Source organism: Lissotriton vulgaris, chromosome 7, assembly GCF_964263255.1.
Source record: "Lissotriton vulgaris chromosome 7, aLisVul1.2, whole genome shotgun sequence".
Taxonomy (NCBI): Eukaryota; Metazoa; Chordata; class Amphibia; order Caudata; family Salamandridae; genus Lissotriton; species Lissotriton vulgaris.
Window position 1 is genome coordinate 293,645,317 of NC_141695.1, and position 27,179 is coordinate 293,672,495.

A 27,179-nucleotide genomic window follows, 5' to 3' on the forward strand; every position below is an offset into this window, starting at 1 on the left:
TGGCATGCGGAAACAGCAACAGAGAACTCTAGATCACTCCCCACAAGATCCAAAGATACATTAGAAGTGTTTTTCTCTGATCGAGTTGGAGATGCATGCTGCAATCTGCAAACAGTGCACCTTTAACCCGTCAAATGCAAATTGAAGTGCCTAAGGCTTTGGGCAAAGTGCCCATAAAGTAAACTACCAGTTCAGTGTTTTTTGTTGTCACTCCGTTTGAAGGTGGATACCTCCTAATGGGGGTCACAGGCTCCACAATCAGTGACAGTGGCCTTTAGGTACACTTAGTGACCGCCACTGCAGGATAGCATGAGGCACACAGCGGCAGCACTCAGGCCCTTTTTAATCTGGCTAAAATGGAGCCCACCCAGGTGCTGGTTCTCTGCAACTAAACACGTTTATGAGAGAAAAAAAACATTAAAAGTAGTGCAGAGATGGAATATACCCTCCCGGAAGAGTCATCTCTCAGCTCACGTGCACTTGGAGTAATTGTGCCTTGAGAGAACCCTCTGTCAGTCTTTGGAGAGGGATGAAAGAACTTATAGTGGTGTTTATTTAATGTTAGGGCTTCCTAGGCACGCGCATAGGCAGGGTCATCAGTTCTCTAAGGGTTGTTCGCAGCCAAGAAAGAAAGAGTTTTACCCATTTCTATTTTTCTGCAACAGAACAGATGGGTACAAGCAGATCTTTGTTGAAGAAGGTGTTGCAAAAGATGGACGGGGAAGTAAGCTCATATGAAAAGCTTCTTAGAGTTGAGTGTGCCGCCTGAGTGCCATTATAACTCAGTTCAACTTTAACATTTGTAGATCCAACCAAATAGGAGGACCTAGCTTCCCTTCCTTGAAAGGACTTTTAGGAAAACTTGCATACAAATATAAAGATGTGTGAGCAAGGTAGGAAGTGCCGAAACGAGTAATAGCGGAGATTTCAATAAACACGAAACTGATCGTATGATCCAGCGCCTGTGTCAGTGTCCTGTTCTTAACTAAAGGAATTGGAGTTGGAGTTTACAAATATAAAGATGTTCATAATCATCCAAGGGTAGAGCAATGGCCTGCTAGGAAGGAGTCAAGACCACAAAACTTGGTGAGAAAAGGAAGGGAGTCTTCCATGTCAGGGCACAAAGGTGTACCTGAGGATCACTAGAAAGTAAAATGTTCATGATTACTTATTATATTAAAACGTACAATGCATCATGCATAATATTAGTTGAAAAATAACTTCCAATTAAATATATCTATATTTTGACATTATGTCCTGTGGGTTTCTATTTTCAGTCTGTGCCTCAGTTGTTTTCTATGAGGGGGTGCGGCAGTCCCAGTAGTAGGTCATGTGTTTTGCTGACTTACTCCAGGTCTGAGCTGGATTATATTTATTATTGTTTTGCTTCCTTTTTAGCTGCAGTAACTTTACAGTTGTAAAGTTAGCTCGAACCATTCGCCAGTGGGTGGAGACTTTTAGGGCTACACTTCATGTTAAATTTAGATTCGGAAATTGTAAATTGCCAACAGTAGTGAATGTGCTACAAATTGTAAGAGCAAATTTACATATGCAAATTTGCTCATTTGTAAATTTATCTTTGTGAAAAGACCCCATCGCTTTGCGGGGAACGGGATTTTGATATCAATTTATGAGTATGATAAATTTAATAAAGAATCCCATTCGTCTGGTTTGGACCGCTCTTATCTGTCATTGAGGAAAGGACCACCCCCGCATTGGTTAGACAAACCCCATTAAATGACGCCACTCTGAAGAACCACTTACAACTGATGAAGTTTTAAGAGTTTATATAAAGATTAATTTTGAATACATTACAATCCACTTCGGGATAAAATCTCAAAGTATACAAAATACAAAATCAATTACAATTATCCGTCGCCTTAAGCTTCGGTGTGTAGTGGTTCCTTCTGCGTCATCTGCAGTAAGATAAAAACCATCATCAAGTTAATCTGTCCCTACTCTATGCTATGTGACGATCCTACTTCGCAAGTTCTTCCCTAAAAAGGTGTCAGCAGTTTGACTCCCTAAGAAGTTCAAACTCTCTTTAGCCTCTAAAGGAAATCTTAAGTTTCAGAAGCAGTACCCTATCTGCCTACCCATCTGCTCTCTAAGGGTCCTCGGCCTACTGCTCCCTTGCGCTATGATGTCTCAGCGCATCTGCTCAAGGCATCTACCCTTCGCCCTTGCTCTGAGCAATTCGTCTCGCTGTTCCTAATCTCCCAATTGCTCTGCTGATGACTCTGCTCTCCTCCCCGGGGTGCTGTCCCTAAAATACACAATCACAGTGTGAGTGGAACGCCCCTTGACGCCCACCACGGACTTCCCCCGATGATGTCAACTTCTTTCTTCTTCCATTGGTCCACTCCTCGCGTCGTCCGTTGAGTTGACCCTTCTCCTTTGGATGTCATCTTCATCATTTCATCGTCGACATTTATTGACTCTCTCAGCTCAAGTGTCATAGGAACTTGGACAAGGCCTTAACTTATCTGTACACTTCTTAACCTTCTAGATCATGTGAATGGTCTTGTCAAAACATAGTCCACTTCAACACATACCTCTCCTCACGTTCGAACAACAAGTTCCGTCCGGCATTGTCACCTTAAATCTAACAAGTGCTAGACTTCTCGGCTCTCATGTCCACATCAAGCTATTTACGACCTTCACAAGACCACTAAATTACGTTTCATGTGACTATGCTCCTTCGAACTCTTGGTCAGTCAGGTTAGAAACACAAATGACCCAAGCTCTTCCATCATTCCTATAGAAACTCTCTTGACGGTATAACCCTTGGCCTACTTTCATATATTCGTACTTTAACAAAAGCCCTAGTTATACTTATACATATTCTACATTAGACATATACTTATATAGAATACGACTACATAGAACATAACTTATGCATTTTCCTTGGTTACATCTTTATGTAAGTTCTCTTATACATTTATCTACGTTTCTCCACGTTTACGTCTTTCCACGTTATTTTCCTCGCCGCTTCTCCCAATGTAAAGTTACACATTTAAAGTTACACACGTACACGAATTCTACTGTGCACGCTCTACATTTCATAAGCATTTATACACATTTCTATACATTTGCCCTTCATGTATACGGGGTTTCTAAACTTAATGCATTTTAACGTGTGAATACATTTACATTTCCTATAACATGTTATCACATTCATTGGCCCTTATGCTGCAGTTGCCAACTTTACATTACGATATACGTTTCATTCCTTCGTTTATAACATATAAGTCTAAATATGGTTACTATATACTTTTCATTCAAATTGCGCTCTCTCAGTTCCCCCCTTTGATGACTTTTAGGAGTCATCACTAAAAGCAATTTGAATACATAGTTTATACTGAACTGGTTACATCTGTTCCTCTTTTTATCGATTCAAGCGTTCTCAGACTTTTATACTGCTGATCTTGTAAAACAGCTAGTCTCCTTTCTTGGTCTCTCATCGATCTTTGTAACTTGTTCGACCTATACCATTTATACAATTTTACTAATCCTAATAATATAATTATACAAATTACTACTATTAATACAGGCTTTAAAATGTACCAGACTATACCCTTGCCTATATTAGCAAACCAACTTCCAACCTTGCCTACTCCATTTCCCACTTTTTCCCAAACATTTATTTTTGATAAATCTTCAATTTCTTGATGAATCTGTGTAATGTTTCTGATAACCTTCTCAAGTGGTTTTGAATTATCAGGAATATAAGTACAACATTCCTGAACTTTCAAAGCCTTACAAACTCCGCCTTCTTTTGCTAATATTACATCTAAAGCAAGTCTGTTCTGTAATACCATTGCTCTAATCGACTGCATTTCACCTTCTACTAACATTAAAGATCTTGCAGTGCTAGCAGACAATCTATCCACGACTGTCGCTAACCTTCTAATCTTAACATCGTTAAGAATCAACCCTAACAATGGAAACATCGCTCCAAATACATCTCCTACTACTTCTGCATCTCCTACTTCCCTTTTCGTTCTCCTCGAAGCCTTTCCTTCTATTATCGCCAAATCCTTTGCATGATATATTTTGGGGAAGACAATTGCCAAGTAACACGAACCATACCAATTATCTGGAAGTTTTACATAGGCATTTCTCCCACATACAAAATACACATTCGGAATAGCTTGCATCCCTTTCATAAAATCCTTTGTGTAATACTCTAACCTAAAAGAGTGCTCACAACTAACTTCACCTACAAATTCACTCTCATAATACGTTTTGCTTCGAGTTAAACATAACTTTCCTTTCTGTGTTCTATCCAATGCTATTGGACCATTGCTACCTTTCTTTTTATGTGCCTCCTCTTCTTCTGTCCAATCTGTTTTCCATTGTCCTGACATTTTTAGAATCTTCTGCCGTCTGCATCGATCATCTACTTGTGCTATAAATCTTTTCTCCACTTCTGATACTTTGCAAGTCAGATTATTTCTACGTGCATATGATGTATCTAACGTATCCCAAGGAAGAAAGAATTTAGCTAGTCTATCTTCCTTTTTGTAATAGTCCCACTTATTCATTTGCTTATAATTCGGAACTTCAGGCAGTACCGAATCATAATTCGAAAAGTAGTACTCAAATCCCTCTCTACCATAAAATATACTAAGCAGTAAACTACATGTGATCCCATAAGTCAATGGGAGATGATGATACCTAATGCCTTCGTCTACAGAAGCCGGCAATTGCATACAAACGTAGCAATCCTTGGCCTCCATGGCATCGATATATTCATACAATAACTTGGCATATGCATTTGACCTAAAGTTTCCCTGTGACTCGTCTATGTGTAATCTACGAGCTTCATCTGCAAGTAACGCCTTTTCACGTATAACATTGCTCTCCTCCTTCTTTCCCACAAGAGCAGGTTTCAAAGTCGTTACAATTTTTACATTTGCTATTCTTTTATCGTTTTCATGGCCTGTCATGTAAGATATCGTTACTACTATGATTATGAGAAATATCACTATTGCTATAAGTGTACCTACTATACATCTAGTTTTTCTGTTTGGGTTGCCGTACTCCATGTTATCAAAACAGCGTCCTCGTTCTCCAGCGAAAGTTCTCTTTCCAGTCTTTGGTTACTTGTTTGCTTTCACAGTCTTTAAAGTGCTTTTTATCAACAGGTATCTTTTTCACCACAATGTCTTTTCTCTTCTTAGCAACAGACAACCCTAACCCTTCTCCGTCCTCTAAATGTAATCCCTAATTTTATTCTTCTTTCCACTCGGCGCTAGGTTATTTTCTTCTTTATAACATACGTACAAAAAAGTCTTTTACGCATCAACAATTATTGTCGGACCTGCAGCTTTCACAACAATAATTAACAGTTCAAACCGAATAACTTTTTCTTCTTCTTCGGTCATTTGCTGACCAGCTGTTGGAAACTGTAATCTTTTTAGCACTAAATCTTGAATTTTACTCAAACGTGGGGGTCGGGGAAGTGTGAAAGTCAGTAACCCCTCAGTCTCAAGCCCAGGCGCCAACATCCATATCTCCACTGTCACGACTGGATCGAGAGTGGTTACCTTCACACTCTTCACTCTCCCAGATTTCTGTCCCCAATACATCTGCTAGATAAGTCCACTCTGGGGTTGCGTACCTTCTGCAGGGCACACGTACCCTTCTCGATCTTCGTGGACTCTCAGTTCCTGAATCTGTCGTCTCTTCCTCCTGATCCGATTCTTCGGCGACAGGAGCAAGAGTTCTTTCGTTCTTTCCTTCCGAATTTGGCCTTTTCCTCCTCTCCGGCCAAACGGCTTTGCCGCTTCCCGTCTTTCCGATCCTTGTTACAGGACCCGTCTCCTGGTCACTCTCAGCTTGTTCAGTTTCTGATTCGGTCTCCCAGTTACTGTCTTCTCCTGAGATGACTTCAGTCTCGCTAGTGTCCCGACCTTCGTCGCCCTGTTCCAACACAGTTTCAGCTTCTTCGCTCACTTCCACAGCTTGGCTTTCCCCCTCTATGGTTTCTCCGCTTCCCGCCGGATTCTCATCCGAGAGAGGAGCTGTGTCTTCTGGAGGTGTTGGTACTCTTCTGGTGTGTGAGGCATGTATCCAGTTTGGCAGCCCTCCACACTTTACTGCGGTATTCGTAACAAGTATGACTTGAAACGGTCCTCGCCAACGCACGTCTAAGCAGTTCTTCCTGACGTGTTTCTTCACCAGGACCCAGTCTCCTGGGCTCAGGTCATGGCACAAATCTTGTATTGATGGAACCTCTGCAGCCTGGACCTGGAGGGACACAGAATTTACGGCATCAGATAGTCCCTTGCAGTAGTCCAAAATCAAATCGTCTGTGATGTTCACTAGCGCTGCAGTCGGAACCGATGGCAACCTCATAGCTCTCCCCATTAACACTTCATGTGGAGAGAGGCCTGTTCTTCTATCAGGTGTACTACGTATGCTCATAAGAACCACTGGAAGTGCGTCTGGCCAACTCAGGGATGTCGATGAACAAACTTTAGCCAGTCTGGACTTGATAGTGCTGTTAATTTGCTCTACGATCCCTGAAGCTTCCGGTCGATAGCTGCAGTGTAACTTCTGATCGATGTTTAAAGCTGAACACAGCATCTTCACCACTTCGCTATTGAAATGAGTTCCTCTGTCCGATTCCAAAGAGGATGGCACCCCAAACCTCGGTATCAACTCTCTAAGTAACAATTTTGCTACTGTAAGTGTATCGCACCTACGTGTAGGGTAAGCCTCAACCCATCTAGAAAATATGCAAACAATCACTAGCACATATCTAAGTCTGTTGCATGGAGGCATTTCTATGAAATCAATCTGCATCCTATTGAAAGGCCCCCCAGACCTTCCTATGTGACTCAAGGTAACTGGTGTTCTCTTACCCACATTTAGTTGCTGACAGATCGTACATCGCTGACACACTGCTTCTGCCGCTACTCTAAATTTAGGGTTAAACCACGTTTGCCTGAATACTCTCACCATAGCATCCCTTCCTATGTGAGCTGATCCATGCAATTTTCTTGCCATGGGACTAATGAGTTCATTTGGTAATACTGCCCTTCCGTCGGCGGACACCCAAAAATTCATTTCACTTTTCTCGCACCCAGCTGTTTCCCAGCCCTTTTTCTCATCATCTGGTGCATTTTCCTGTACTGCTCTCAATTCGTCCCATGTATCTACTGTATCTAATAACATAGTCAATTCAGTCATTTCCTGGATTCCCCCCACTTTTGCATCAGTGTGAGAATATCCCTGCTCTGCGCAGTAACGCGCTACCTCATCGGCATATTTATTTCCTAATGATACAAAATCCGTATTCTTTGTGTGAGCTACACATTTGACCACGGCTATGGCCATTGGTTTTTGCAAAGCCTCTAACAAAAGTTTCACGAATTCTCCATTCCTAATTGGAGAACCCGAGGAGGTCATGTAACCTCTTTGAGACCACAACTGCCCGTAATCATGAACTACGCCAAATCCATACTGGCTATCGGTGTATATAGTGACTCGAAGTCTTTCGCCTGCTAAGCAAGCACGAGTCAAAGCCACAATTTCAGCTACCTGTGCGGAGTGTACTCCTTCCAGGCAAGCGGCTTCTATAACTCTGGTAATCGTGCATACTGCATAAGCTGCTCTCAGCTGACCGACATCGTTTCTTACGCATGAACCATCAACGAAGAAAATTTCATCTGGGTCTGTCAATGGCTCATCTACGATATCAGGTCTCGGTTTGGTACATAGTTCAGTCACATCGAGGCAGTCATGTTCTGTACAGTTTTCATCTACCACTTCATTCGGAAGTGGCATCAAAGTTGCAGGATTCAAGACAGAGCATCTCTTTAGGGTCACATTCTCGGCAGCCAATATGACCTGCTCGTAGCGTGTGAGCCTGCTATTCGTCAGATGCTGAGTCTTCGTCCTTGTCATTAACAGTTCTACAGAATGTGGTACATACACTTCTAACGGATGACCCATGACTACGCTCTCAGATCGTTCAATGCTGACACCCGTTGCAGCTACGGATTTGAGACATCCGGGCAACGCTGCGGCTACTGGATCTAATGTAGCCGAAAAGTACGCCACTGGCCTGCGCGCATCTCCATGGACCTGTGCTAATACCGCTAACGCGCATCCCTCTCTCTCGCAGCAGTAAAGCAAAAAAGGTTTCTTATAATCCGGCATTCCTAGAGCCGGGGCGCGACATAAGTCCTCCCTCAGCTGCAAAAATGCCATCAAACAATCTTTGTCCCATGGTACCGGATCACTTACTCCTTTGTGCGTCAGTTGTAACAACGGTTTAGCCTTCAGTGAAAAGTTTGCTATCCACTGTCGACAATAACCGACCATGCCTAGAAACATCCTGACTTCTCTTTGTGTTGTAGGCGCGTTCATTTTCATAATCGCCTCTATTCTGTCTGGAGACACCTTCCGCTTTCCCTTTTCGATCCTGTGGCCCAAGTATTGCACCTCAGTCTTACAATATTGCAATTTACTTGGTGACACCTTGTGTCCGTTCTCGGCCAAGTGATTTAACAAGGTGATGGTGTCTTCTCTGCAAGCTTCCTCAGTTTCTGACGCAACAAGGAGGTCGTCTATGTACTGGACCAGAACTGAATTCTTGGGCAGTACTAGACTCTCAAGATTTCGTTTCAATAACTGGTTAAAGATCGACGGGCTTTCTGTATACCCCTGAGGGATACGACACCATGTTAAGACGCGATCTTCCAGCTTGAAAGCGAAAAGATATTGGCTCTCTTCATCTAACGGTATCGAAAAGAAAGCCTGACACAAATCTATCACTGTGAACCATTCAGCTTGGAACGGTATCTGAAACAATATCACTGATGGATTCGGTACCACTGGACAACATGAAACAACAATGTTATTAATCTTCCGAAGATCCTGTACTATTCTGTATTTTCCACTAGGTTTCTGCAAACCCATGATCGGGGAGTTACATGGACTACCCACGATCTCCTTTAGTATTCCCTGCTTAATCATGGATTCGATCACGGGCTTTATTCCTGCGATCGTCTCCGGTGTCAACTTGTATTGTGGTGTTCTTGGATACTCAGCATGGGGTCTTACCAAGATCTTTACTGGTTCCACTCCTTTGATCAAGCCTATTTCTTCTCCAGTAAAATCCCACACCTCAGCTGACACTTTCTCCCTCAAGTCCGTTGGAAGCTCCTCCACTGTTAAGGTAGGATAAAGTTCCACGCATTCCCTTGAGTTTACAACTTTAAAGTCAGCGTCCTCATCATTGGTCTGCACTTCTACTCCTTCTGGTGTGCAATGTATCGTGCAATTCAGTTTGCACAGCAAATCTCTCCCTAATAAACACACAGGACTAGAATCACAGATCACGAACTGATGTTCGTCACTGTAATTCCCTATCCTCACCGACACTGGTTCGGTCAAGGGATTTGTCATTCTTTTGTTCGCAACTCCTACCACCTGTACCGTTTCTCCTGACATTGGCAGACCCGGGACTACCGCAGATCTCAACGTAGATCGAGTGGCCCCTGTATCCACCAAAAAGGTTGTAGGACATCCCGCTATTTCAGCCTCTACGTATGGTCCTCTCTGATCTACTTCCAAGGCGGCTCCTAGAGTACAGTCCTCGTCCCTACTAGCCCGCTGCCCTGTAAGAGGATCAACGTAGTAACATTCCTCTCCTCCTACAAACAATGGCATCTGTCTGTAGGTTTTTCCTCCGTTCGTGATGCGAGGTGGTTGAGGAAACGGGGCTCGAGGAGTCTGAGTCCCCCCTTTGACAAACTTGCCCTTCGGGACTGTGGCTCCCTTAACCACGTTGTTCTGAACCTCTTCCTCCTCCTGCTCTAATTCCCCTGTCTCAACGTTGTAAGGACACTCGCGTCGCCAGTGTCCCACCTCGTTACACTGATGGCATCTCGTCTTCTTTTTCAGTGTCTCGATATCCATTCTCGGTCTCGGTCTTTCTTCCTCGTCTCTGCTCTGATTATTCTGTTTCTTTGCCTGCGTTCCTGTTCCCTGCTGTCGCTGTTTATCCTTTCCAGCAGCTTGCATTTGCACTAACATTAGCTTTTCTTTAAGCTTCTTTGCCTTCGAATCTATCTCGTCACTACAATACCTTGCATACCTCAGAATCTCGTCTAAAGGTTTGTTCTGCCAACAGATCAGATGCTGTTGGATCATTAGGCATATTTCTGGTCTTAATCCTAAGACAAACTTTGAAACAAACTGTCCTATGTCCTTGGGATCCATCACATCTAACCCGCTGTATTGCTTGAATGCTTTCAGCAACCGCTCGTAAAACTCATGAACTGTCTCTTTCGGCTCTTGGGTAGTCCGATCTATCTTTACCCAGTCTATGTCTTGTACCGGCACTTTCTCTTTTAGCCACGTTATTACCCTCTCGTACTTTTCCATGACTCTATGAGACGGACCATTCGTTCTGGCTTCTCTCGTTGGCTCACAAGTGGGCCAGTCAACACTAAGCTTGCACGCTGTCCATAAGTCTCCGGGTACTACGATGTCGAACAGTGTGTTCAAATCGACCCACAGTACCTTTGAGATCTTCACGAATCTTTCTACCTGCTTATACCACTCAACAGGATTATCTCTAAGCTTTGGGAAGGAATTGGTGAATGCCGCCAAATCCCCCCTAGTCCAGGGCACATGGACGTAGCTTCCATTCGCGACCTCTCGCAAAGGGAAAGCTTCCATTCTCATCAAGTCTGCGTCCTGGGACTTCTCAAGCACACTCCGTCTAACGGAGCCCTTCTTGGACCATCTTTCCTCCCATCTATCCAGATCTCTCCATATCCTGATACTTATGATCAATTCCCTTATGTGAACCTTCAGCGCGATCGTTCTACGGTCATCCAAATCCTGATCCGTGCATGTTAGCCTATGGTTGCTCTGTAAAGCCCTAGTTCGTGACAGGTCTACCATGTACCTGTTTGCCAAATTAGATAAGTTCTCATGAGCTGACCTCGCTCTTCGAGTAATATCTTTGGATAAGAACAGTATCTCATCTGGTGTATAGGAGGCTAATCTCTCTAATGACACTGTACCGTCAATCAATTCATCCAAATCTGCCTTCAAACTCGTTATGTCAAGTCGTTTTGCTTTTATTTCCGCTTTCAGCATCTCAGTTCTGTGTTCTTCTCTCATATCCCTCTCACCTCCACTATGCGCCCTACGCCTGAGCACAGGTGAGTTATGAGGAGCTCTGCTTCCTTCTCTTCGTTCCCACCCCTCGAGATCCCAAGCCTTTCCATCTTCACGTGGGGTATGGTGGAATAATGCTCTATCCTCCAACCCTACATTCCGATTTCTAAGCTCGGTTTCTCCAGATGTGAGATAGGATCCACCGTTCTGCTCTAGACCACTGTAACTCGCTTGCTGTCTGGTGTCACTTAACAGACGATAAGGACCTTCATGGCTCCCCATGCTCCCGCGATCTCTTTCGTGATCACCGGAGGGATGGCGAGACGTTTCGCGACTCCCTGTAATTTCGTGACTCCGACCGCTATCACCAGATGCATGTCGAGACGCTTCGCGACTCTCCATGTTTCCGTGACTCCAATGTCTTGCTTCCTCACCCGGGGCATGATGTGTGCACCTAAAGGTATTCCAGTACTCCTGTGTCCTACGTTCCCCTTCACTGAAGGTGACGCGAGGCACTTCGCCACACCCTGTACTTCTATCTTCGCATATTAGCCTATTGCTGTTATCAGTAGGACAAATGTCTCTTCTGCTTTCTTGACTTCCTCTCTCCCACTCGGGGCTGCTTTCACCCGCTCCACAATGAGAGAGAATCTTGTTATCCTGCTCTCTCCACTCGGATCCCGTTTCTAGACTCCTATTCCGCACTTCTTCGGCAGCGTCCCATTCTCTCAGGTATTCCCTTAATTCCTTATAGGTTTTCGGTTTAGGACCCCTCAAATCCATTGACCCTCTTCGACCTCTCTGTTCTACTCTGGGACCCGTTGCGGAATCAAATGGGGTACTCCGACTTATTGGTGCTCGTATCTGCCTGTGGGAATTCATTGTGGCATTCCTATTGTCCTCTTCTGCCCTTTCATTATCCCACCGTGCCTGTTCATCCTGCTGGACCCCTTCCGGGTTATAGATTGACACAATAGGACCTATGGTGACCGGAACCTGTAAAGCATCCGGCATCTGGTATGACCTAGCGCATTGCGTCTCTGGCACGTTCTGGACCACAAGTCTTCCCACTACTCTCTGTTCCGGACTAGTTTGGGGTATCTCTACGGTCTTAGTAGCGTCCCACTCTGATACCGGGATCGACTTATACTCTCCCCACCTAGTTCCGTCTACTTGCGGTAATATGGGACTCGCAAGTTCCCCACTGTATGGAGGTGGTCTGTCTGTCAATAGCCTCTCTAGCAGTTCCTCCTCCGACTCGCTTTCTTCATCTTCTTGTTCTAGAGGTTTCTTTTCTCCCGTAGCCTCTATCATGGTGAACAATTTGTCTGCTTCTATCTTTTGCACCCTCCATTTCTTGGCTTCATCGTCCCATTTAGCATCCTGCATTGCCTTTACCGATCTTCTCACCCTTTCTTGTCGCCTCTTTACGCCCCTTTCGTGTGCTGTTCTAAACCACACACCAAGAGCTTCAAATTGTGTTGGCCTCGGTAGAGGTCTCATTGAAAGCATCGTCGCCTTCAGTTGGTTCAACACTTCTAATTTAAACGTTCCAAATCTTGGAAACGCCAGTTCTTTTTGCCCTTCAGTTAGCCTATGCCACTCGGAAATCCACAGTATTGAATGTAAGCCTACATTTACTGCCATATGATGTGCTGGTGTGCCTTCTGGTGGAGCTTCTTCTCCGGCATATAAATTTCTCCTTTTCTTTTTAAAGATTTTCCCTAAACCCTTAAAACACTTCATTTTGCTTGATAACAACCACCAGTCCCTGTGCGACTCTCGCTAATCAGCCTATCCCAGCACGGTTCTACGCTGACGTCACTTGTATCTTCTTCAGCAGCTTCCCTCGTTTCTTAACTCGTCTCACGATTTCACATGCGTTTTCATTCATACATTGAAAAATGACTACTCCCGTCCAAGCGATCACTTTTCTCTGACTGTACGGCCACAGTCTAACTGTAATTGCTACCTCAACTGGCACAGCGTCTTTCCTCTTACGGTCGGACACTTGCCTCAACTGATAGGTTACTTACGCACAGTAGACGTACGACCAGCGTCCGCTACTCATTCACTCACACATACGCTCCCCCTATCATCGGTCTGTCGGGAAATCAATGGTACCTCATGACCCCCATTAAATGGTAGACAAATTACTCTAGGTGTTCGATACACCCGAACCACTTAAGTCCTCTGGACATAAGATTTCATCCAGTTGCGCGCGCTCACAACTTTCCCTCACTCACACTACAGGCATTCAACTCCGCTTGACATTACAACACAAGAACAACATAAAACACCGCAATCTTACAACGCATGACCCTTATACTCACTCTCGACCGATTCTGCTGCTTTTCTCTCGACGCACCATCGGCACCGTCTTCGGCTGCGATTCTTCTTCTGGTCGACGATGACTAGGGACCTTGGGGTAAACTAACCTGGCCTAGGTCGTCTTCCTCAAGAAGATAACCATCCTCTGCTACCAACTGCGGGGAACGGGATTTTGATATCAATTTATGAGTATGATAAATTTAATAAAGAATCCCATTCGTCTGGTTTGGACCGCTCTTATCTGTCATTGAGGAAAGGACCACCCCCGCATTGGTTAGACAAACCCCATTAAATGACGCCACTCTGAAGAACCACTTACAACTGATGAAGTTTTAAGAGTTTATATAAAGATTAATTTTGAATACATTACAATCCACTTCGGGATAAAATCTCAAAGTATACAAAATACAAAATCAATTACAATTATCCGTCGCCTTAAGCTTCGGTGTGTAGTGGTTCCTTCTGCGTCATCTGCAGTAAGATAAAAACCATCATCAAGTTAATCTGTCCCTACTCTATGCTATGTGACGATCCTACTTCGCAAGTTCTTCCCTAAAAAGGTGTCAGCAGTTTGACTCCCTAAGAAGTTCAAACTCTCTTTAGCCTCTAAAGGAAATCTTAAGTTTCAGAAGCAGTACCCTATCTGCCTACCCATCTGCTCTCTAAGGGTCCTCGGCCTACTGCTCCCTTGCGCTATGATGTCTCAGCGCATCTGCTCAAGGCATCTACCCTTCGCCCTTGCTCTGAGCAATTCGTCTCGCTGTTCCTAATCTCCCAATTGCTCTGCTGATGACTCTGCTCTCCTCCCCGGGGTGCTGTCCCTAAAATACACAATCACAGTGTGAGTGGAACGCCCCTTGACGCCCACCACGGACTTCCCCCGATGATGTCAACTTCTTTCTTCTTCCATTGGTCCACTCCTCGCGTCGTCCGTTGAGTTGACCCTTCTCCTTTGGATGTCATCTTCATCATTTCATCGTCGACATTTATTGACTCTCTCAGCTCAAGTGTCATAGGAACTTGGACAAGGCCTTAACTTATCTGTACACTTCTTAACCTTCTAGATCATGTGAATGGTCTTGTCAAAACATAGTCCACTTCAACACATACCTCTCCTCACGTTCGAACAACAAGTTCCGTCCGGCATTGTCACCTTAAATCTAACAAGTGCTAGACTTCTCGGCTCTCATGTCCACATCAAGCTATTTACGACCTTCACAAGACCACTAAATTACGTTTCATGTGACTATGCTCCTTCGAACTCTTGGTCAGTCAGGTTAGAAACACAAATGACCCAAGCTCTTCCATCATTCCTATAGAAACTCTCTTGACGGTATAACCCTTGGCCTACTTTCATATATTCGTACTTTAACAAAAGCCCTAGTTATACTTATACATATTCTACATTAGACATATACTTATATAGAATACGACTACATAGAACATAACTTATGCATTTTCCTTGGTTACATCTTTATGTAAGTTCTCTTATACATTTATCTACGTTTCTCCACGTTTACGTCTTTCCACGTTATTTTCCTCGCCGCTTCTCCCAATGTAAAGTTACACATTTAAAGTTACACACGTACACGAATTCTACTGTGCACGCTCTACATTTCATAAGCATTTATACACATTTCTATACATTTGCCCTTCATGTATACGGGGTTTCTAAACTTAATGCATTTTAACGTGTGAATACATTTACATTTCCTATAACATGTTATCACATTCATTGGCCCTTATGCTGCAGTTGCCAACTTTACATTACGATATACGTTTCATTCCTTCGTTTATAACATATAAGTCTAAATATGGTTACTATATACTTTTCATTCAAATTGCGCTCTCTCAGCTTTTATACGGTAAGTCTCAGGCAGCCGCAGAACTGCCCAATCAGCATATCCAATTGTTATTTAAATGACGTGCTTGGCACAGTGCGTGCTTCATGGTAGAACGTCTCACTATTTGGCATCTGTTTTGAAAATATGTAGCAGCTAGAAGATTATGGATGAGTGTAGGGTTTAAGCCTATTTCATCAAGAAGCCAGAAAGTACAGTCAAGGACAAGGACAATGGCTTCCCAGGGGGGCAAGGCTATGAAATGGTCTCTCAGAAGTAAAAACAATTAAAACGGGGATTCCACAGGTCAAAGAATTCTATAACACAGCACAGTAGAATATGATCACTTACAGTGAGCACCTTCTAGATCAAAAGGACATCTGGGAGCAGAAAATAAATCAACAGAAACAAATAGTGGAAGGTATCTTTAGAGTTGTGCTTAGGGAAAAATCACGTCTTAAATGTTTTTATCAAACTTTGATGACAAGTTTTAAAGGCAGAATCCACAGCCACAGAGAATGGCCAAAATTCAGAAAGACACCATTTTGTGGCTCTTAGACTCCTACAAAACAAACATCACTTACACAGGGTGACTCTGGAGAACTCACTTCCCTGAAAGTGAGCAGATTTTACCAGAGAGAGATAGTTGGACCTTATGACTGGGTCACAGTTTGGGCTTATAATTACAGAATTTACTGCCAGCAAGCGTCAGTCTCTCATGTCAAGGTTAGGAGGTTGGGAGTACAGTTGGGGTGAAAGGAACATCTTGAATGCAGCAGAGAAATACACTAAACATAGCCCAGTGCTACATTAGTTTGGATAATTTGTGATATTAGCAAGTGAAGAGTGACTTCGAGAATCACTAAAAAGTGTAGTATGGTGCAGCTGAATGGATACGTAGGGATATATCATCACATACTTGGTGTAAAATAGATTACTTTAGAGCTCTATATATTGCCTCAGAACCTTGCCCCTTTAAACATCCAAACTTGTTTATAGCTCTTTTGCACATTATACAACCTCACTAAGAGCTCTCTTCATATACACTCATAAAGAACTTTGCGCGTGATAAGATAGAGTTACTCAGAGTATTTATTGATAATGCCAAAATTACTCAGATCTCTCCGTTCTTAATGATAGCTCCTGATAATTCATTCAGAACTCTGATCCTTGTTATGGACAGACTTACTCAGTTTTCTGCTGTTTCTAATATGTCACATGACTAATATTACTCACTGTTACTGATGATACATACCGCAACCTCTTGTAAGCTCATGTCCTGCACAATCTTAATTGGAGCTCTATTTTAAGTAATACCAGACACATTTGGAGCTTTGCTTGTCAAAAAAATAATTATGTACATCTACATATGGGTAAATGTCAACTGATAAAATATATTTACAAAACAAGAGAAATTATAAATTAGAATGCTTGGGGGGGCACCTGACAAAAAGATCACTTCCTGAATTTGATTCAGGAGCTGACCGAGGAATCCAATATTATTCTGCATGAAAATAACCCCTCCAAACATAGCTGTTCAGCAATGGAGTCTGTGGAGAGTGATTGCTGCAGCCCTCAACTATTTAGAGACAATGACCTCAGCCAGAATCCTGGACAGACTTTGGGGAGCGTCTGTCGCAACACTGTGACCTGTTATGCAGAACAACCTGGCCCTGAGACAGAGCTGTGAACTGGGGTCAACTGGACGGTAAGTCTGGATTTCCTCAGTGGCAGGATGGCACGGGTATAGGTGCACGTCTGCATCATAAGTTTGTAATGGGGCTCCTCTGACCCAGGGCTTGGTGGCTAGCTACAAGCCGGTCAGCGGGGGGTGGTGGTGGGGCTGTATGCAAGGGTAGTCTGGCTGCCCTTGGTCCTGGTGTGAGGGCATTTGCAGTGCCTTCAGAGACCCATGTTGTGTATTGTGGTAGCCTGAGTGCCCACAGCTCTGAAAGAAGGAAGGAGTTACACCCTCACCGACCCTGGTGATGGAAGCTTAACATGTTCTTGCCCATTAAAGAAGATGGTACTGGCCTCAGTGCCTATCTTTCCTGGCTTGGATATGGGGAGAGGTTCCAGCACTGCCGGTGCTGTGAGGCCATGCTTCATATATTTAAGGCAACATCATTAAAAGACACAAACAGCATAACATTGGACCTGTGATAATTTTACACACATGTCTTATTTTGAACACTGGGACTATCAGACGTAGAGTACCTGCTTATCCAGGGCTAGTGATGTGAGAACCCTTGGCCCCTTACCATTTAATGACTATTGACTTTGACCACCAACCCTGCATGTACCTTGGAGTTGCTTTCCAATGCTACTTAAAATGTGTGCAGCCCTCTGAAAATGAAGACTGAAGGGTGACTCTATTGCATAGTGGATGACTGACAGTGATATACAAATATTGTACTGTGACAATCAATGGTAAAGGGAATAACAATCAACTTAAAGTGTCCTTTGATCGGATGCAACCAAATATGGATAAAGATATGGACAGACAAAGGTCTAGTGAAGGAGAATAAGAACCTAAAAATAAACAAACTGATACCACAGAACTCCCTGTGGATTTGGGAAAAGTCTTTGTAGGATAGATTGTAAAAATGATTTGCTCACCCCACACATGGAAAAGATGAAAGAGAGACTTTATAAATGTGCTTAGTGCCTTGATGGATCAGAAAGACCTTTCTCAGAGGTAGAAGACAATGCTATGGCGAGAGGTGAGAAACTCCTGAAAATGGAAAAAGTCTTGAAAGTTATGTGACTGAAAAATGAAAATCTGGAGGCAAAATCACTGGGCAACAATAGTAATATCCTAGATAGACCGGATGATTGAATTTCTATACTGAAATCTTGCACACTGCTCTATTTGGAAAATCTCAATTCTCTACAATGTTAGTTGTGGAGAGTGCATGTAGGTCCCTGAACCCCAAAGCTGGTGCCTGAGGTACCCAAGGCCTACTGTGGTCCACATTTGGAGCTACAGTAACTGGGATGCAATTCAATGCATGGCAAGGGAGCAAAGACTTGCAGTACAATGCAATTACTACCTGTTGTTTTTCTGGCTTCATGATAGTAGTACACGTAGTGCATAGAGCCTATCAGTGACATTGTAGCCTCAACATGTGAGCTGGGAGTATGCCACATTGTATCCAAAAAGGCCAAAGATCAACTATGGTTGCTGCTCTGCAAGATGCTAAAATAACTGAGGCATCTGGACAATGGCCGCTTAAAAGATAGACCCCATGAAGAGACCTCCAACACCTTAGATGTTAATCATGGCTTTATGATAACATTAATAAGCAGGTGGTTGAGGGTAACATATAGCGGGCAGTCATATAAAAATAATATAGGTAGATAAATGAAGTTAGGATGTTGTGGGCACTTGAAGGCTCCAACGCCATGGCATGGCAACTGAATATACTAGAGGGTGATCAATAAAAATCTGGTACCACCCAGCAAAATGCTCTATTTTGAGATTTAAAACATAGTTGCTGGTGTGTGAAAGCACCGGATGAGATCAAATAGCTTTGAGATATATATAAAAACAAAATGTACTGATTGATATGGGAGGATGTGACAAAATGTTCATATAATTGAAGGCGGTGCCTGGGCTGGGGTCTGCTGGCGCTGACGGTCCACCATTGCATGTAATGTGCTGTATTGTTTGTTCAGTTATTGCGTGCCTTCAGAGCATGCATTTTCTTCTTTTTGTTTATGGATGTTTAATTTTTTTTCTGAATATGGGTAATCTGCTGCCAATTAGGGAGTTCAGTGTTAGGGGTAATGCTTCGATGAAGCAAGATATTAGACAGAAAGAGTGGGTGGTATTTATGAAAAACAGTGCAGTGTGGGAAGAGCACTCAGAGATTGACCCTCAAAATCAGATTTAATAGAACCATGCTGACACATTTTGCTTCCTCCCATGAAACGTTGGGGCCGTTACTAATCCTAGAAAGACAAGATGGGTGTTGACATTAATAGATAGGCATGATATTGGGGGGTATTCCTTCAGGAAATTCACTTACAGAACAGTGGGCACATTTCTGGATATCTTTCTTTGTTTCCTGTAACACTTATTCTAGGAGAGTGGATATTAGTATGAAGAAGTAACAAGAGTTTGGATATGATATGAGACACAGAAGATAGCTACTGTATTAAACAGGGTTTGCTAGACAACGCTGATGTGACAATGATTAACTCATGTGAGTTTGATTTAATTGACAAAGTGATATACTTATAGATGAGCGCTAAACTCAGTTCCTTCCTATGGGGGTGAGATCTAAATGTTATCCTGGAACCGTCACTCGAGACATCCACTGACACGGGCAGTCCACTCTCAGCAGCAACATGAACAATTCATGAACAAAACATAGAATAATGCAACAATCTGGCCCCATAGATGTGTGGTGCTATTGACACCCGAGGTCACAAAGCTACACTTATAATTTTTATGTCATGATGCAGAATCACAAATTGATTATTGACCTCTCCAACAAGAGGCTTGTACTTGGATATCTGCAATTGGAATGCAGCCTCAAGCACCATTGGAGAAGTGTGGCTCAATGGTTAGAGCGGCAGACCCTGATACAGAGGTCTGGCCCGGGACCAGGGTTCAATTCCTGCCTCGGCGGGTCTGCGGCTCAATTTCCTCGGACCTGATAATTCTCGCCTCGCTGCCTATTCTAATCATGGATCCCACTCTGCAACTCTGGGCAATAGCTTGCTTAATCTCCACAACGGCCCCAACAGCGCTGGGATTCCTGGCTTCACCTTGGGGGTGTCCAGGAGTGGACATTTCACAGGGAAAAGCCAGGAAGGGTTCCGCAGCGGTATGAGTACAGTGCCAGAACGCCCCTTTGCTGGGGCAGCAGTGTGCTTTACAAGTACAAATTTAATTTCATTATTTCCAGTGCTAAGGGGGATAAAACTAGGTGAAGGCATTGTGAGATGGTTGTTGTTATTGTACATATTACAGAGGGCCCAAGTGAAAATGAATGGCCATGACTCTGTGACCATAGCAGCCCGTGGGTGCACCAGACCAGGGTACCCTTTGTGTCCTCTCCTATTTGTAATTACATTGGAACCCGTGGTGTGTGTTCTTGAAGAGCATCACACAAATATGGGGCTTACATTTTAGTGAAAAATTGCCTATTCTCCTTGCATATGCAGATGACATTTTACTATACTTTAGGGAACCAATTGACAATACTGAATTTGTATCAAGGGAAATCATTTGATTTTGCGAGACTGCAAACTAATTGTGGTAGATTAGGCCTATTATTTACATTAACCCCTGCCTTTATAAAACCTAAACTATAGTTTGCAATACAATGGAGAGAAGATCCAGTAAGGATCCAGTGTAATACCTAAGAGTTAAGATTTATTGAGATCTTGAGGTAATTGCTAGGGACAACTATGACCCATAATATCCTATGGTCAGATGGCTATAGTATAATGTATTACTTCTTAAAACTACTATATCTCTTTGCCAATCACTGCTTGAAGGTCACAAGTGAGCATGGTGACAACTGAGATGGTTTGGACTGCTTTGAGTGGCAGACCTATGCCAGGGCTGGACATTTATAACTATATATGACTTAACAAAAATGATTACCAACATTATTAGAAGCGGTCTTATATTTGAGATTTTCCACCTACCACTTGAGAAACAGCCATCGTTTCCAACTGAACCACAGGCAATAAATGCATTTGCAAATGTGATTCTGGCCATATCAGTTAGACACTTAGGGCCTGATTTACTACTCTATGTTCAGCCGCCTCATTTAAAGATGGGTGGATCTTAAGTATTCTGTCGATGGAACCACTGTTGGCTCTGTCTTTGAAAAAAATTCCTCAGATGGCCTGCTGGAGTAGGGTCATTAAAAGGAGAAAAGATTACTACTGCCCTTTTTAAGTCTTGTAGTGGGATGTCTTTGTTTCCTATCGCCACTGCCAGGAAAAACCTAGCAGTGAGAAACAGATCAAGATAATGACCCACTCAAACTGAAAGAAAACCCCCAGGGTGTAGATGTCATTTGTTTTTGCTATTCAGAAACAAACTCCCACTTTGAAGTGTCTCTGAAAAACAAAAATTATTCAAAAGTTAGTTCAATGGCCGTGAAAGCTGCTGAAGCCTGTTTATGAACATTTTTGAGCATTGTAAGGAACCGCTGCAATGATAGTTCTTTTCAGTGTAAAGAGATGACTGCTGGGCCATCTCTAAATTTGAAGAAGGGTAGTCCATCAGGATGGAAGCAGTAATGTCCTTTGCCACCCTGAAGGACAGAGTATTTATTGTCTGTCAAATTCAAAATCAGGCCCATAATCTCCAATTTATATAACATGATAGTGCACACTAGAGTAGCTAAAACAAATTCAGGCAAATAACACTAGGAGTTAGACCTGGAAATGGCGCAAAGAGCAAAATTTGAGTTGCTTATGCAGATTACTACACTGTAGTTAATTATATGAGTTTCTTTACACGCCTGCAAAATTAAAGACAGGCGGATTGCTAGAAGATTCTGAGTGCCCAATATGCCAAAAAACATTGGCGGCTGTCTAGCTCATTGCATGAGTTTATTCTTAGAATACATGTTTTTTAGGTTTACGTATTTAAACTGGCAATGCAAATGAAAGGGATAATGCCACATTGCCCCTATTGGTTCCTCTGTTAGGATTATTGAGTGAAGTGCCTGTCAATATGAAGCATTTTACTGCCATAGCCTTGCTGTTGGATAAATAATGTGTGAGGCTATACATTGAGGTAGGGAACCAGCTTCTAGAAATGGAAAATTGATCCAGGGCCTGATTTAAAGTTTGGTGGACAGGATATTCCATCACAGATGAGAAGGAGTCCACCCACTCCTGGCCTACCCACCTCATTTAGAGAATGGCTGTAACCTGTCTGTTGACAGAGCCCCTGTTGGAAACATCGACTGAAGGCTTCCTGAAGGAGGAGCCTTCAGAGAAAGGGCATTACACTGCCTACCCTCCCTAGACGGGATGGTGCAACCTCTCTTTTTTTCTGTTGGTGACCTTCAAAATAAATCTGGCTGTGAGGGACAGAAAGAACATAATGACCCTACATACTTGTAAAAAATGCCCAGGGTGTGGGGATTATTTGTTTTTTGTTTCTCAAAAACAAACTACTTCCCGCTTTGGGAGTTTGAAAACCTAAAAATGTTAAGCGTTTGGTGGACAGCCATTAAAACCAACAGCGGAGGCTTACCTATGCATTTCTAGCTTTAATGGAACCACTGTGACAGCGGTTCCCTTCAACTTACAGAGATGTCCACTGGCCTGCACATCACCTCTAAATTTGGCAGACGGTACTCTGTCAGAGCAGTAGAGGCATGGGTGCTGAAAGTAGGGGTGTGGTCGGGGCTGAAGCACCCCCAGAAATAACCTTTCCGAGTTCAGAAGATGCATGTGCCAACAGACGTGCACAGCACTACCGAGATTATTTTTAAAGTGAACTATGTGACAGTCGTGCTGGAGTACAAGGGGAGTGAAAGGAAAGGCTTTAGGATGTATTTTTTTCTAACAAAGTTAAATTTAGATATATATATATAAATACATTGTTCAAACATTTCAAAACATAACAGCAGTTATGAAAGCACTAATGAAGCACTGTCTCTGTAATTTTTAAGTCTGATGGAACCAAATATTTTTTACTATATGAAAACAAATCAAGACAATTAGTGATGAACAAATGATAATTAGATGCTGAAACTTGATTTCCAGACGTTGTTTGTGCCTTACACAGTTTTATCAGTAAAACTTTATGTCTGTGAAAATGAAATGACCTTTCAATGGAAAGTGTGCTGTCTGTAAATGAAATTGCACTGCCACGCCGTTCAATATTAATATATAAATATATTTGCGACACTGTGCGATGCCAGCTACATACCACACCTTTATCACTCTCCAGCTGAATGGGCGTGGCTCATTTGCTACACTTGTTCTTTGTGTAACTCTTGGATTTTTCACAACCCCTATGAGTTCAGTGATATAACACTGGTGGCAGCACCCCCACTCTGAAAATTGTTCGAGCACAACTGGGTAGAGGTAATGTCCCCCGCCACCCAGATGGACTGTACTCTAAATGAAAATCCTTAAATCATCCCCTTAGTATGAATGTCTGACAAAATATCGAAATCAAAAATATCGAAATACAAAAATATCGGAACAAAAATATCGAAGTCAAAAATATAGGAATCCTATCCCTAACAAGGTAAGTACAAAAATATCGAAAAATTATTATCGTAGTACAAAAATATCGAAATTAAAAATATCGTTTTTTTAAATGTATTAATAATAATGTAAAAATAATTATAAAATACATATGATGTTACAAATATTAAATAAAAATATTAAAACATAATTAAAAAATTAAAACTAATACATATATACATTTAAAATAAATTAAAAACTTAATAATTTAATGTAATTTTATATTTTTTAATTTCATGTAATTGATTTAATTTAAATTTATTTTATTTTTACCCTGTACGACTGTACCCCAAAAACCCAAAACTGACCCTGAACCCTAAAAATACCCCTTTACCCAAAAACCCAAAACTGACCCTGAACCCTAAAAATATCCCTGTACCCCAAAAACCCAAAACTGACCCTAAACCCTAAAAATACCCCTTTACCCAAAAACTGAAAACTGACCCTGAACCCTAAAAATACCCCTCTACCCAAAAACTGAAAACTGACCCTAAACCCTAAAAATACCCCTTTACCCAAAAACTGAAAACTGACCCTGAACCCTAAAAATACCCCTTTACCCAAAAACTGAAAACTGACCCTAAACCCTAAAAATACCCCTTTACCCAAAAACTGAAAACTGACCCTGAACCCTAAAAATACCCCTTTACCCATGAACTGAAAACTGACCCTGAACCCTAAAAATACCCCTTTACCCAAAAACTGAAAACTGACCCTGAACCCTAAAAATACCCCTTTACCCATGAACTGAAAACTGACCCTGAACCCTAAAAATACCCCTGTACCCATGAACTGAAAACTGACCCTGAACCCTAAAATTAATTAATATTATTTAATTACCAATTAATTATTAATTAACAATAACAATAAAGTAAATATATTAGCACATTTGCTGTAATTAATTTAATTTAATAATTAATATTATTTTGCCCAATTAATTAATTAAGAATAACAATAAATTATATATAAAAATTACTATAATTAATGTAATAAAATAATTAATAATAATTAATTACCAACTAATTAATAATTATAAATATGTAAAGAATTATAATAATTAATTAACTAATTAATAGAAATTAATTACCAATTAATTAATAATTAAAATATGTACAAACATATATCAATTAATTAATTATTATTAAATTACTTCCCACCCTATTCCCCTATAAACCCATAACCCACTACAGAACATATTTATCAATTACTCAATTAATTAAAAATAATTAAAAATTAATTCTCAATTAATTAATTAATAATTCCTACTAATTAATAATTAATTTAACATAATTAAATTACTTCCCACCCTATTCCCCTATAAACCCACAACCCGCTACAGTAGTAAAAGACAATATTTAATTAAATTACATTAAAAATAAATAATAAAACATAATAAATACAATATAATATACACTAAATTTATTTAAAAATTGATATTAGTAACATCAAAGTTATTAATTTCGATATTGTTAACATCGATATTTACAACTTCGATATTACTGATATCATACCAATATCGATATTTAGACTGTCGATATTACTTACCTTCGATATTTTTGTATATCGATATTTAAACTTCGATATTTTGGTATATCGATATTTAAAACTCGATATTTTGTCTGTGTACCCCTTAGTATACTGTACAGATGCGATGGAAACAGATACCGCGTCTCTACAGTATACTAAGAGGACGATGCTCTGTACATCACCACCTAAAGATATAAGGTTACCCAAAACAGTATTGATGGTATTTGAGATGTTCTGACATGGTACAATAGCAATTTACTGGATGGGAAATTATGCTCACTGTGCATTTTGCATCATGAGTCTGCAATCTGTGATGTTGTTGATGTATATGCAAATAATATAATCTATTTGTTCTAGCTAATTACCATAATTATGCACGTCTTTATACATGTGCTATATTACACAGATTACTATGTGCACTAGCCTTGAGAGCCTAAGCATGTCTTGTATTTTTGACTCTTCATAAAAAGTTTGTTCTCATTACATTTTATCAATAAGGAATACTGAGTATCTTATTTTAAGTCCTGTAAAAAACAGGGAAACAGAAGAAAGAAAATGTATTATGACTGTGCTTCTTAGCATTATTCCTCCCAGGATCTCTGAGCTCAAAATGAACTCACTTGAAACCATACAAATTTACACAAAATACTTCTTGATAAAGAAATGAAGAATATTAATAAATAGTAGCCTTTACGTAATGAAGGGTGTCCTTTGACTCAATGGTTGCCATGCAATCGATCATAAATTCAGATTTTACTTGCTATAGAATTGATTGAAATTTTAAAATAGATGTTTGATTAATACCAAAGATTCTATTATAAAGGGATTACACATTGAATTTGTTTCATGTATGAAAGAGTGGTCGATTAGGAAGTGTTACTTGGACAACGATGTGCACTGGGACTCACACTTCCTGATTGTATGCGGCCCTTTGGAATTTACTGTTTACCTATGGCTGGGGGGTGTATTTCAGTAGTACACAAAACAGATCATCACCAAGGATAACATTGAGAAAACAAGGGTGCCTTTCGAAGAGTTTCTTCTAATAGGATTTATAGCACACAACTTTGCATTCTGGTATTTGCAGTTTTATTTTTAACATGACAAACCCACATATTCAAGTATCATTTTGTAAATTAATTTTAACCAGTAACTCTTGACCGGCCGTAAACCTCACCCGTGACATAGATGTTTTAAGTGGTCTGGACTAACATATTTCTTAGGCACTTTTGCGCCCCCGCAACTTTATTTTTTTGATGTTCCGGTAGTGTAATGTGCCACCGCACATTTATAAATATGTGCCCCTTTTACGCAGAAACCTGTGTGAAAGGGGCGTTCCATGGGTGTTGCTGTGGGTTTTCCCATGAAACACCCATAGAGACCGACACATTCCCAGATTTACGAGTCATCGTAAACTTGGGAATGCATCAGAACCGACGCCACCCCAGGGGTGGCGTTAAGTAGGCACAAAGAACAGAAATGCAAAGAATTCTCCTTGTGCTTTCATTTTTAGGTCACACATCTGAGACCTCTTGTATATATTTTAGTATATACTTATATATTAGTCTATATTTATATGTGTATGTACTTTGTGGCCTCTGGAGATCAGCCCTAGGACTTGTCTGTGTCCGCTTTGTGACTTTTTTTCTGTTCAACTGCCTCTATTTAACTGTCTTAATAAAAAGGACCAATAGAGGCCAGTAAAATACTAGAATTGCTTTCTGCTGAAGGACTTTCTTTTTAAAAAAAATTCTGGCAACTGCTTCTATTTAACTTTCTTGATAAAAAAGGACCAGCAGAGGTCAGTAAAATACCAGAATCACTTTAGCATTCTCTAGATTTCAGTCCTTAGAAATTGTCTTCCACGAGCACCCGCAGACAATAATATTTTTTTCAAATCTTATATTTTCAGTGATATGACCACAGAAGGCCCTGATTTTATATCAAAAACAGAGCTTTGGACTATACCGTTTCCCATTGAAAGGCAATATTTCTCTCCATTTGTTCCCATGCCTGATATGTAACGCAGTTTGATGCTTCTTTTCCACCATGTTAAAGAACAGTAGATGTTTCAGCACCCAGACTTCTGTGCTG

The 27,179-nt window shown here is 41.4% G+C and overlaps 1 protein-coding gene and 1 long non-coding RNA gene across 4 annotated transcripts in view; one reads left to right on the forward strand and one right to left on the reverse strand.

Moving 5' to 3' along the window:
* LOC147701418 (uncharacterized) lies at nt 1-26,368 on the forward strand. The gene is made up of 3 exons (XR_015297464.1): nt 1-146; nt 21,451-23,456; nt 25,193-26,368. It is a non-coding gene; the product is annotated as an uncharacterized LOC147701418 (long non-coding RNA).
* The window catches only part of LOC147701417 (myeloperoxidase-like), a 175,034-nt gene that overhangs the window by 136,340 nt on the left and 11,515 nt on the right, over nt 1-27,179 (reverse strand). The gene's annotated exons all lie outside the window — the stretch shown is intronic.